The 10,176-nt window shown below is 36.1% G+C and overlaps 1 protein-coding gene across 1 annotated transcript in view; it reads left to right on the top strand.

Moving 5' to 3' along the window:
* Positions 1 to 10,176, top strand: part of LOC106461747 (GTPase-activating Rap/Ran-GAP domain-like protein 3) — a 96,954-nt gene that overhangs the window by 24,494 nt on the left and 62,284 nt on the right. The gene's annotated exons all lie outside the window — the stretch shown is intronic.

The raw sequence follows: 10,176 nt of genomic DNA on the forward strand, positions 1-10,176 counted from the left end.
TAGCTTTAAAAAACTATCAATAGTATATTATATAAAGTACATAGCTTTAAAAAACTATCAATAGTATATTATATAAAGTACATAGCTTTAAAAACTATCAATAGTATATTATATAAAGTACATAGCTTTAGAGCTCTTTATAACTTTAAGGAAATTTGTGAATATAAGAAACTGACCAGCTTCCAGAACCTCGCCTTCCAAACGGGTGAGAGGGTCGCCCCGTTGTGGGCGGCAGGAGAAACGGGGTCGCGACTCGGTCAACACAGAGTGACCTTGATCTGTCCCGTTTGGGAATATTGACCTTCGGAGGTCCAGGAGGAGAGTGGTACCCCCAACCAAATCTAAGGGGCATCTCCAGAGATCTTAGGCAGACAACGTTATAAAGTAGATATGACACGTGGCAGGTCTGTTTCTCTAGACTCAGATTATTAGCAAGCGTTTTCACACATTATGGTCATGTTTCATCATCTGATCGTATGTGACGCGGTACAGCCTAACATCTGGCGAACTTTGTAATGGCCTGAGACCGTTAATGTTCATGTTGTTGTAGGGTTCGGTTCAACTACACCGAAATAAATATGCAACAACTTTCAAACGCCATCGATAATTAAGGGTTACGATGACGTAAAATAACGCTTAAATAAATTAATATCAGTCACTAAATCATGTTCTATATAACAGTAAATGTGGCTGAACACACGTGATGACCCAACAGAACAACTTCCATGAATTGCGCCGGGGGGAATCGGCTTTCAATCGTACACCACGAAAACACGGGGCAGACTAAAGGCGCCCCAGTAGCCTCACGTTCACCGTAACACCTCGAATAGCATTCTGTGGACGTGCGCAGACGCTTAAGTTGCAAAATCCTCGTGCGATGTAGTCAGGTAGTATCTGCAGTAGCTAATTAGTTTATTTACTCACATGAAAAGTTTGTACATAAAGTGACAAGCAATACCCCATGTTTTACATGTTATTTTTACATAAAATACCCTATGTTTTACATGTTATTTTTACATGAAATACCCCATGTTTTACATGTAATTTTCACATGAAATACCCCATGTTTTACATGTTATATTCACATGAAATACCCCATGTTTTACATGTTATTTTCACATGAAATACCCGATGCTTTTCATATTATTTGAAAGTTGAAATTTTGTTGAATTAGTTGTAAATAAAAAATAAGCACTTGTTTTCTTTTATTTGTGAATAATTATTATTTACCATAGTTCCAAAATGATTCATCATTCCTTTTCATTGAAAATTTGAAAAAAATGTGTAATTGAAAGCACAATCCTTCGTGAGCTCAACAAGTCATATAAAGTAAAGTTTTTTTTATCTTTCTGCACCCCGTATACAGGACGCTTAACGGTAATCTTGATGACTTATAAGGGTAAAATTCCGGATTTCCATTATGAGAAGCTTTGCGTTTAAAACATGAAAATGCAAAGGTTTTCCGCCGTCTTCAGGCCGAACGCGGCCCAGTGATTAGCGTGTGGGTCTGTGTTATAACAGTGACAGTCAAATCCCACTATTCTGTCTGACAAGAGCAGCACAAGCATTGACGGTGGATTGGATGGTGTTGACTAACTGCCCTTATTCTAGCCTAGGGAAGTCGAGAGCAGGTATCGTTGAGTAAATTTGTGGGAATATCAACAACAACAACAAAAACGTTCCGCCCTCTAGTGGCAGCTAAATAATTTCCTATTATTTTAGGTGAGACTAGTACGTTAGTGCAATGTAAACTGGAAGTTTAGGTGAAATACTGTGTCTGTTCGTACTAATATTTTTTGTAGTTGTATAATCGTCTCCAGGGGGGCAAATTAAAAGTGGGGGGGGAATGTGCGTTACAGGCGCACCCATTACACCAGAGGTCCAAGGCTCGCCTTAGAGAACTGGAAGCTTTTGGTTTCCGGATTAGATGTTATGTATTCTCCTGCTTTTCTGAAAGTAATTTTCCTACTTTTGACGCATTTTTATTGAGACAGACTAAAAAGTGTGGGGACCGCGACCGAGTACTGAGAATGATATTAAAAATGCTTTCAATATGCACGTGATGTTATTTATTCCCAATACGGATCGAGTATTAATTTCCTAAAATCCGGATTAATTAAGAATTTCGAGTACTTTGAGAGTAGTGCCCTCCAGTGGCACAGCGGTATGTCTTCGGCCTTACAACGCTGGAAACCGGGTTTTGATACCTATGGTGGGCAGTTTTGTGCTTAACTACGAAGACATTTGAGGGTAGAAGATTGTTTGTTTGCAAAGCTACACGAGGGCTATCTGCGATAGCCGTCCCTAATTTAGAAGCATAAGACTAGAGGGAAGGCAGCTAGTCATCGCCACCCACCGCTACCTCTTGGGCTACTCTTTTACCAACGAATAGTGGGATTGACCGTCACATCATAACGCCCACACGGCTGAAAGGGCGAGCATGTTTGGTGAGACGAGGATTCGAACCCGCGACCAGCAGATTACGAGTCGAGTGCCCTAACCAACTGGCCATGCCTGGCCGAGGGTTGGAGAGAAATATGTTTATACTATATATGATTTTCCTACAAGGATGACTTGGAACTCCAAAATATTTGTTGAAAGATTTTCAATATTTAATTAACTGCTGTCTTTTTTCTTTTTTTTTGTAAGCCTAGGTTTTTCTCGGATAATACAGAGAAAGACTACATCAAATGTTTATGAAGAAACATAATCCGTCATTAAACCTATTATAAAACATACTTTATCGAAAGCAACCAGAGAAGACCAACAGACTGTTTATAAATATTGTATAATAACGAATGCTAATTAAATATTGATGGGTTTCCGAAGGCTGAGATCGGTATCATAAGCCTTCTCGTCAGTGGCAAAATATATTATGGTGTGAACGTCATTTTCAAGCTGGCGAATCATGACTATCATTAATTTACTTGCCATTAGACATTAGTGTTAGGCCTATTATATTTTTTTACATTACATTCTTAATCTAGTTCCTCAGGGACTTTCAAGAATTAGAAGAATGTATTATAATAATAATAGTATTCCAACCAGACTAAGTTTGCCGTATCCATTGGCGACGATGCTACTTATTAATCCGTTTTGAACCAGTTATAAAATATATTTTAAGGTAAGCAACCAGAGAACAACGATAGGCAGCTCATAAAGCATGCATAATAACGTATCTTTATTAAATATTGATGGGTTTGTGAAGGCTGAGATCGCTATCATATTAGCTATTCGTACTTACACGAGCGGGTGGGGGGAAGCTTACATTTTTATAATAGGTTTGATTTGTTTGGGATTTCGCGCAAAGCTACACGGGAGTCCCATGGCTGGTCCGCGTTAAATAACGGACTTACTACACTGAAATCCGGGCTTCGATTCCTCACGGTGGAGACAGCCTAATGTGATGCTTTTCATTAAAGCATATTTTTTGGTTTGTTTTGAATTTCACTCAAAGCTACACAAGGGCTATCCGCGATAGCTGTCCCTAATTTAGCAGCGATAGACTAGAGGGATGGCAGCTAGTCAACACCACCCACTGCCAACTCTTGGGCTACTCTTACCAACAAATAGTGAGATTGACCATCACTTTGTAATGTCCCCACGGTTGAAAGGACGAGCATGTTCGGTGAAAGCAAATAAACGAACAAGTGAATACAGAATTGATATGAACTATCTAAGAAATAATTAAGTTAACTCATGTGCAATGTAAATTTGGTGTTAGATCCCGTTTTTAAAGAAACGTGAATGACCATAATTTAGAAAAATTATAAAAATAATAGTAAATCAAAATAATACTGCAGTGAAAATAAACAAAATGCAGAAATCACCCTTTGTTAATTAATTTTTTTTATATCTTGGCCATATCTACTAAAATTATCAGTTGTTTTTTTTGTGACCCAACAATTAATAATTTATTTTTATATTAAATCAAGGTTATAAATCATAACATCTATAAAAAAAATCAACCAAATCATTGCAAGAGACACAAAATAACTAACAAAAAATGCAGAAAAAAAAACCCACATCAGTTTCTGGAATGTGTAACCAGAACAAATCAGTTTGGTTAAATACAGCTATTTTACTAAGATATTAGAAAATAAATTTTCATTTGAAAAATTTGAGTTATTGTTATAAGGTAAAAATAATTTAGTCGTTACATTAGAAATTGTGTGATTTTATTGTTTTTGGAAATTAATAAATTAAAAATGTTTGAATCTTCAAAATTTGTTTCTTGTCAAACAGACATACACAGAATGTGTTGGATGTTAATAGAAAATATCATTTCTTACATAAAATATACCGCATTTGGATACACGAAGAAAATCCATTTTTGAACTGAATGAATTATGTTATTGGAAAGTGTTTTTCTTCGTAAAGCTGTACAAGGGTTATCTGCACTGTATTTATCGGGAAGATATGACCCCAGGGTTATCTGCACTGTATTTGTCGGGAAGATATGACCCCAGGGTTATCTGCACTTTATTTATCGGGAAGATGTGACCCCAGGGTTATCTGCACTGTATTTATCTAACCCTGGGGTCATATCTTCCCCCTGCACTGTATTTATCGAGAAGATATGACCCCAGGGTTATCTGCACTGTATTTATCGGGAAGATATGACCCCAGGGTTATCTGCACTGTATTTATCGGGAAGATATGACCCCAGGGTTATCTGCACTGTATTTATCGGGAAGATATGACCCCAAAATCTAATACCATGTAGTCTACATTATTTATTATTATCAGGTCACTTAATTGGCTACAAACTTGTATTAATGAACTTCAGTTGGAGGTACGTTTTCAAAGACTAACGATTCCATTAAACTCTTATTTTTCAATTAAGTGTTCTCCATCGTATGTTTTTCAGGGATTTCAACAATAGGGATGGATGTTAAGAAGAAGTTTTATGTTTTCAGCCAAAAACGACATAATACAAAATTCGTGTCTTATATTAATACAATTTGTATTTGTATTGTGTAATAGACATTTTCAGTTGCATGAGCTATTTATTTAGTTGTATGGACAAACACGCTTACGATTATAATGTATAACTAGTCATTTGAAACTAGGAATGTTTGTTTGTTTGTAACTAAGCACAAAGCTATACAATGAGCCATCTGTGCTCTGCCTACCACGGGTATCGAAACCCGGTTTCTAGCTTTGTAAGTCCGCAGACATACCGCTGTGCCACTGGGGGGGGGGCATTGCCGAGAGAGTAAATATAAAAGCTACAGTGTATCTTTTGATACTTTCACATTCTTTGGACATCTCAAAATCTCACATGCGACCCTATTCTAATTATTTCACGTGGCTTTTAACCCCTTTTTTTAACAAAATTCATGTACTGGCTGGTCATTGTGACTGATTGATGAACAGTATTTTTTAATCAAGAACAATTTGTTTGTTTATTTGGAATTAAGCACAAAGTTACACAATGGGCTATTTGTGCTCTGCCCACCATGGGTATCGAAATCCGGTTTCTAGCGTTGTATGTCCGCAGACATACTGCTGTGCCACTGGGGGGCCTCAGGAACAGAGATTGTCTTTATCATTTGTTTTTCCAATGCCTATTCGCATTCATAATCTCTTCTGTACACAACACTTCTACTCTCACATGTCTGCAGTCCCCCTTACACCCCTTATACGCTTTGCATTCACCCTTCAAAAGCTCGGATGCTTGTGGAAGTATAGTCCAAAAAGGCTCTATATAACTCCTCTAATTTATCCCCTCTCTCTTTAAAAAAGGCACCAATGTTTGTCTCTAATAATATCCAGACACCAAATGTTTGTCCCCAACAATGTCCAGACATCATTGTTTGTCCCCAACAATGTCCAGACATCAAATGTTTGTCCCCAACAATGTCCAGACATCATTGTTTGTCTACAACAATGTCCAGACATCATTGTTTGTCTCCAACAATGTCCAGACATCATTGTTTGTCCCCAACAATGTCCAGACACCAAATGTTTGTCCCAAACAATGTCCAACCTGGTATGCGGCTCTTCTAGTGTGTTAAAGTAGAACTGCTACACTTGAAGGAATTGCATCAATTGGTGTGCCTCTCTTTGAAAAGAGTTCCTTGCGAGACTCGTTTACATTTGCGCTTTCTCTGTCATGCATCAGTATCACATACTTTTTCAGCAAAGACATTACCTCCTTTATGGTCTTTTTCCTAGAGACATTATTCATAGCTTCAGAAACTGATTTCATATCTTCAAACGATTGCCATAGCTTCAGAAGCTGGTGTAATATCTTCAAACGCTTTCCATAGCTTCAGAAGCTGGTGTAATATCGTCAAACGCTTTCCATAGCTTCAGAAGCTGGTGTAATATATTCAAACGCTATACATAGCTTCAGAAGCTGGTGTAATATATTCAAACGCTTTCCATAGCTTCAGAAGCTGGTGTAATATATTCAAACGCTTTACATAGCTTCAGAAGCTGGTGTAATATATTCAAACGTTTTCCATAGCTTCAGAAGCTGGTATAATATCTTCAAACGCTTTCCATAGCTTCAGAAGCTGGTGTAATATCTTCAAACGCTTTCCATAGCTTCAGAAGCTGGTGTAATATCTTCAAACGCTTTCCATAGCTTCAGAAGCTGGTGTAATATCTTCAAACGCTTTCCATGCAGCTTTATTTCCTCTCTTGTAAATGCAGAAGTCTTGTCACAACCTGTGAAGTCATGAAATGCACGCGGAGATACTGCTTTCTTTGGGCTCAGTTATTTCATGCTCTGCTATAATCTTAATAAGTTATACGGGTATTTAAGCTTGTACTGATATTTTAATAACCCTCCCCAAGTTTGAGATGTCTTTGTTTATCTCTTATTTAAAATTATCCTGAGTTTTATCCTCACTGAATTATAAGATTCAGTAGGCGATTTCGTAGCATTTTGTACGATTCGTCCCTCTTTCCTCCGGTGGCTGAGCGGTAATAATTCTGAGGGCATATAACATTAAAAATCAAGTTTCTATACCTGCGGTGAGCACAGCACAGATAGCCCAATGTTTACCTTTACGCTTAACAACAACCAACCCAAACACATTAGTTTCAGGCTTACTGATCATATTTAATTAAGTTTAATCATATTAAGTTTCCGTGAGTAGTGTGAATTTAAAAAGCATGACATTTTCAACATGTATGAACCCCAACTTTATTGATAATTTATTTTTATATCTCAAGAGTTATAATAATAAAAAAATACTTGGGAAACCGTTGCTCGAAGCATCGGGTTTTATACTTTAAGAAAAATAACCTAAAAAATCACTTTCGTATTTAAATAGTAAAGGTTTGAATACAAGATGGATTGTCCTTAGTGGACCGAATTAAATTAGCGCCCCTTCAACTGACACGGTCGATTGACTGGTAAATCGTTACAGGCACAGCTGAGCACATAGGCTTGATTGAGATGCTTTGTTATTAAAGTGTTACATCTACTTGCGTAAATCTTCTATAAAAAACTTAAGAACATTTTGTTTTTACCTGTTTGTTCTTCAGTTTTTCTTCCTAATCTTCTTTCATGTCACTTACTAATTTAATTTCCCCATAAAAAGCTTTTTAAGCCATCAATCATCAGAATTTCATGGAGCATTAGTCCTGATGAAGAAAATGTTGTTGGAGAAGGTCTTTCTGCTAGAAAGTGAATAGACTCGGTCTATTAGACCGACCCCGTATTGGAGAAAAAATGTTGATTATAATTCCAAATTTATTATGTGAATCTACAGGAAGTGTGGCAAGCGCTTAATAAAATGTACAAGTCTGTTGTACACAATTTCAGATGGGTTACAAACGTATTTGTTCTCCAGATATGTCTGTGAACTGATGACCTCAGTCTGACAAATCGAGTGCAAGGTGAAGTTTGCGAAAAGAATAAAAATACTTTTGTCTATCGGATAGTTTGCACACTGCATTTGCAAAACCTCTAGAAATCCGAAATACAAAAATACAGATTTTCTCAGTATATTATATCGTATTAATTCTACTCTACCACGAACTATTGCTAATTCAGCAATTTAGGGTAAAATGAATAGTTGATAACTTTGACATCAAGTACATAATAGCATAATGAATGGCATATTTTAAAAGGTTATGACATGCACACGTTGATCCCACCCGTGTACACAGGGTTACATCTCGTACGAACATGCTTTTGACGCAAACGTCTGTTGTTTAGTAACCAAAGAAAAAATTGCAATAAGTATTAAATGAAATATTTAACAGTCGAAGTTCGGTATATCTTTTCTCAAACCTTTTTCTACTTTCATTTAAATTGTTTGTATTTCTTGTTTCATATTCTCATATGAACCTTAAAGCCTTCCATCTTCTAAACAAAGACGATTAAAATCATTTCTGCAATATCTTCAAATATTTTTAAGTTCACTAAAAGTCAATTAGCACCAAACTTATTCTTGAAATATTCCTTATAACAAAGAGTTGGTTTGTTGTTGAGCACAAAGCTGTACAATGGGCTATCTGTGCTCTGCTCATCACGGGTATCGAAACCCGATTTCTAGCATTGTAAGTCCGCAGACATACTGCTGTGCCACCTGGGTCATAACAACGAGAGTATGATTAGAGAACAAGAAATACTTTTTCTTACACAATAAGAAAAAATGTGCTAAGATATGCAATGATCTGAGAAATAATGGTGCTGATTTTCTATTATTACCGTGGACAAAATAGTGTGCAAGTTGTCACCTAGCGTAGAGTACTAAGGTGTTTTATAGCATAGGATACTTTGTAAGATGTAGCCTAGCTTTTAGTTAAGTTGTTACCCAGTACAGAGTACTTTATAAGGTGTTTTATAGTATAGGATACTTTGTAAGATGTAGCCTAGCTTTCAGTGCAATATAAGTTGTTATCCAGTATAGAGTACTTTATAAGGTGTGTCATAGTATAGGATACTTTGTATGATTTAGCCTAGCTTTCAGTACAATATAAGTTCTTACCCAGTATAGAGTACTTTATAAGGTGTGCCATAGTATAGGATACTTTGTAAGATGTTGCCTAGCTTTCAGTACAATATAAGTTGTTAACTAACATAGAATATTTTATAAGGTGTTTTATAATATAAGATACTTTGTAAGATGTTGCCTAGCTTTCAGTTAAGTTGTTACCCAGTATAGAGTACTTTATAAGGTGTTTTATAGTATAGGATACTTTGTAAGATGTAGCCTAGCTTTCAGTACAATATAAGTTGTTAACTAACATAGAATATTTTATAAGGTGTTTTATAGCATAGGATACTTTATAAGGTGTTTTATAATATATGATACTTTGTAAGATGTTGACAAGCTTTCAGTTAAGTCGTTCATTATTAACTGTTACCTAGTGTAGGCTATTTTATAAGATGGTAGCTATCACAGTGTTCTTTATAAAGTATTACTCAACAGAGGATAATTTATACGATGCTGTATAACACAGTGTTTTATATGTTAACATCTAAAATAGGGCATTTTAGAAGTTGCCACCTATTACAGAGTTTTACAATGCCCTTACCTGTAAACAAATCCATATAAAACATTCTCAAGTTACTCATAGGTCTCTGTGAGTTTCGATCTGCAAGCTGAGGCTAGAGGAAATAGATTTCGAATACCAGCACGATAAAGGATGTTGATCCAATTTCTTGACGTACACGTGCTCTTCCTCTTAAACTGTTTTCTTGAAAATTGTTCTATCAATTCATCACAGCGTTTTTAATATACTAGGGCTAATTACATGTTCACTTATACTCTAATTGAATGTTTCCTCCACTGTGGGAATGCAATTATTTTCCGGAAACTGTGTTGAGCGTCATCTTGCGCGAGTAAGTGCGAGGTTGGACTCGTGCGGCTGATTGTTTATAATTAACTTTTATTACCTATTTCACCTCAACGAGCAAGCCCTAAGTCCTTACCCGCGCTTTCGTCTGCTTGAAAGAAACTTTAATAAATATCAAAGATTGTCTTACTAATTCCCTGGGCCGTCTGTGTAAAGGAACATGTTATCTATAAAAAAAAAAACAAAAAAAAAGAACGTTTGCATAAATGCTTTTATTTCTTGCACGAGCAGAAAATTGTTCATTAATCTCTTAAAGTAACTAGTTGAACACCATTTTCTTTTAAATAATATAAAATGTTTTATCAAATTATTAAATATGTAATGGATTTGAAATTACTAATAAGTTTAACA

Source organism: Limulus polyphemus, unplaced genomic scaffold (genome assembly GCF_000517525.1).
Source record: "Limulus polyphemus unplaced genomic scaffold, Limulus_polyphemus-2.1.2 Scaffold1023, whole genome shotgun sequence".
NCBI classification, from domain to species: domain Eukaryota; kingdom Metazoa; phylum Arthropoda; class Merostomata; order Xiphosura; family Limulidae; genus Limulus; species Limulus polyphemus.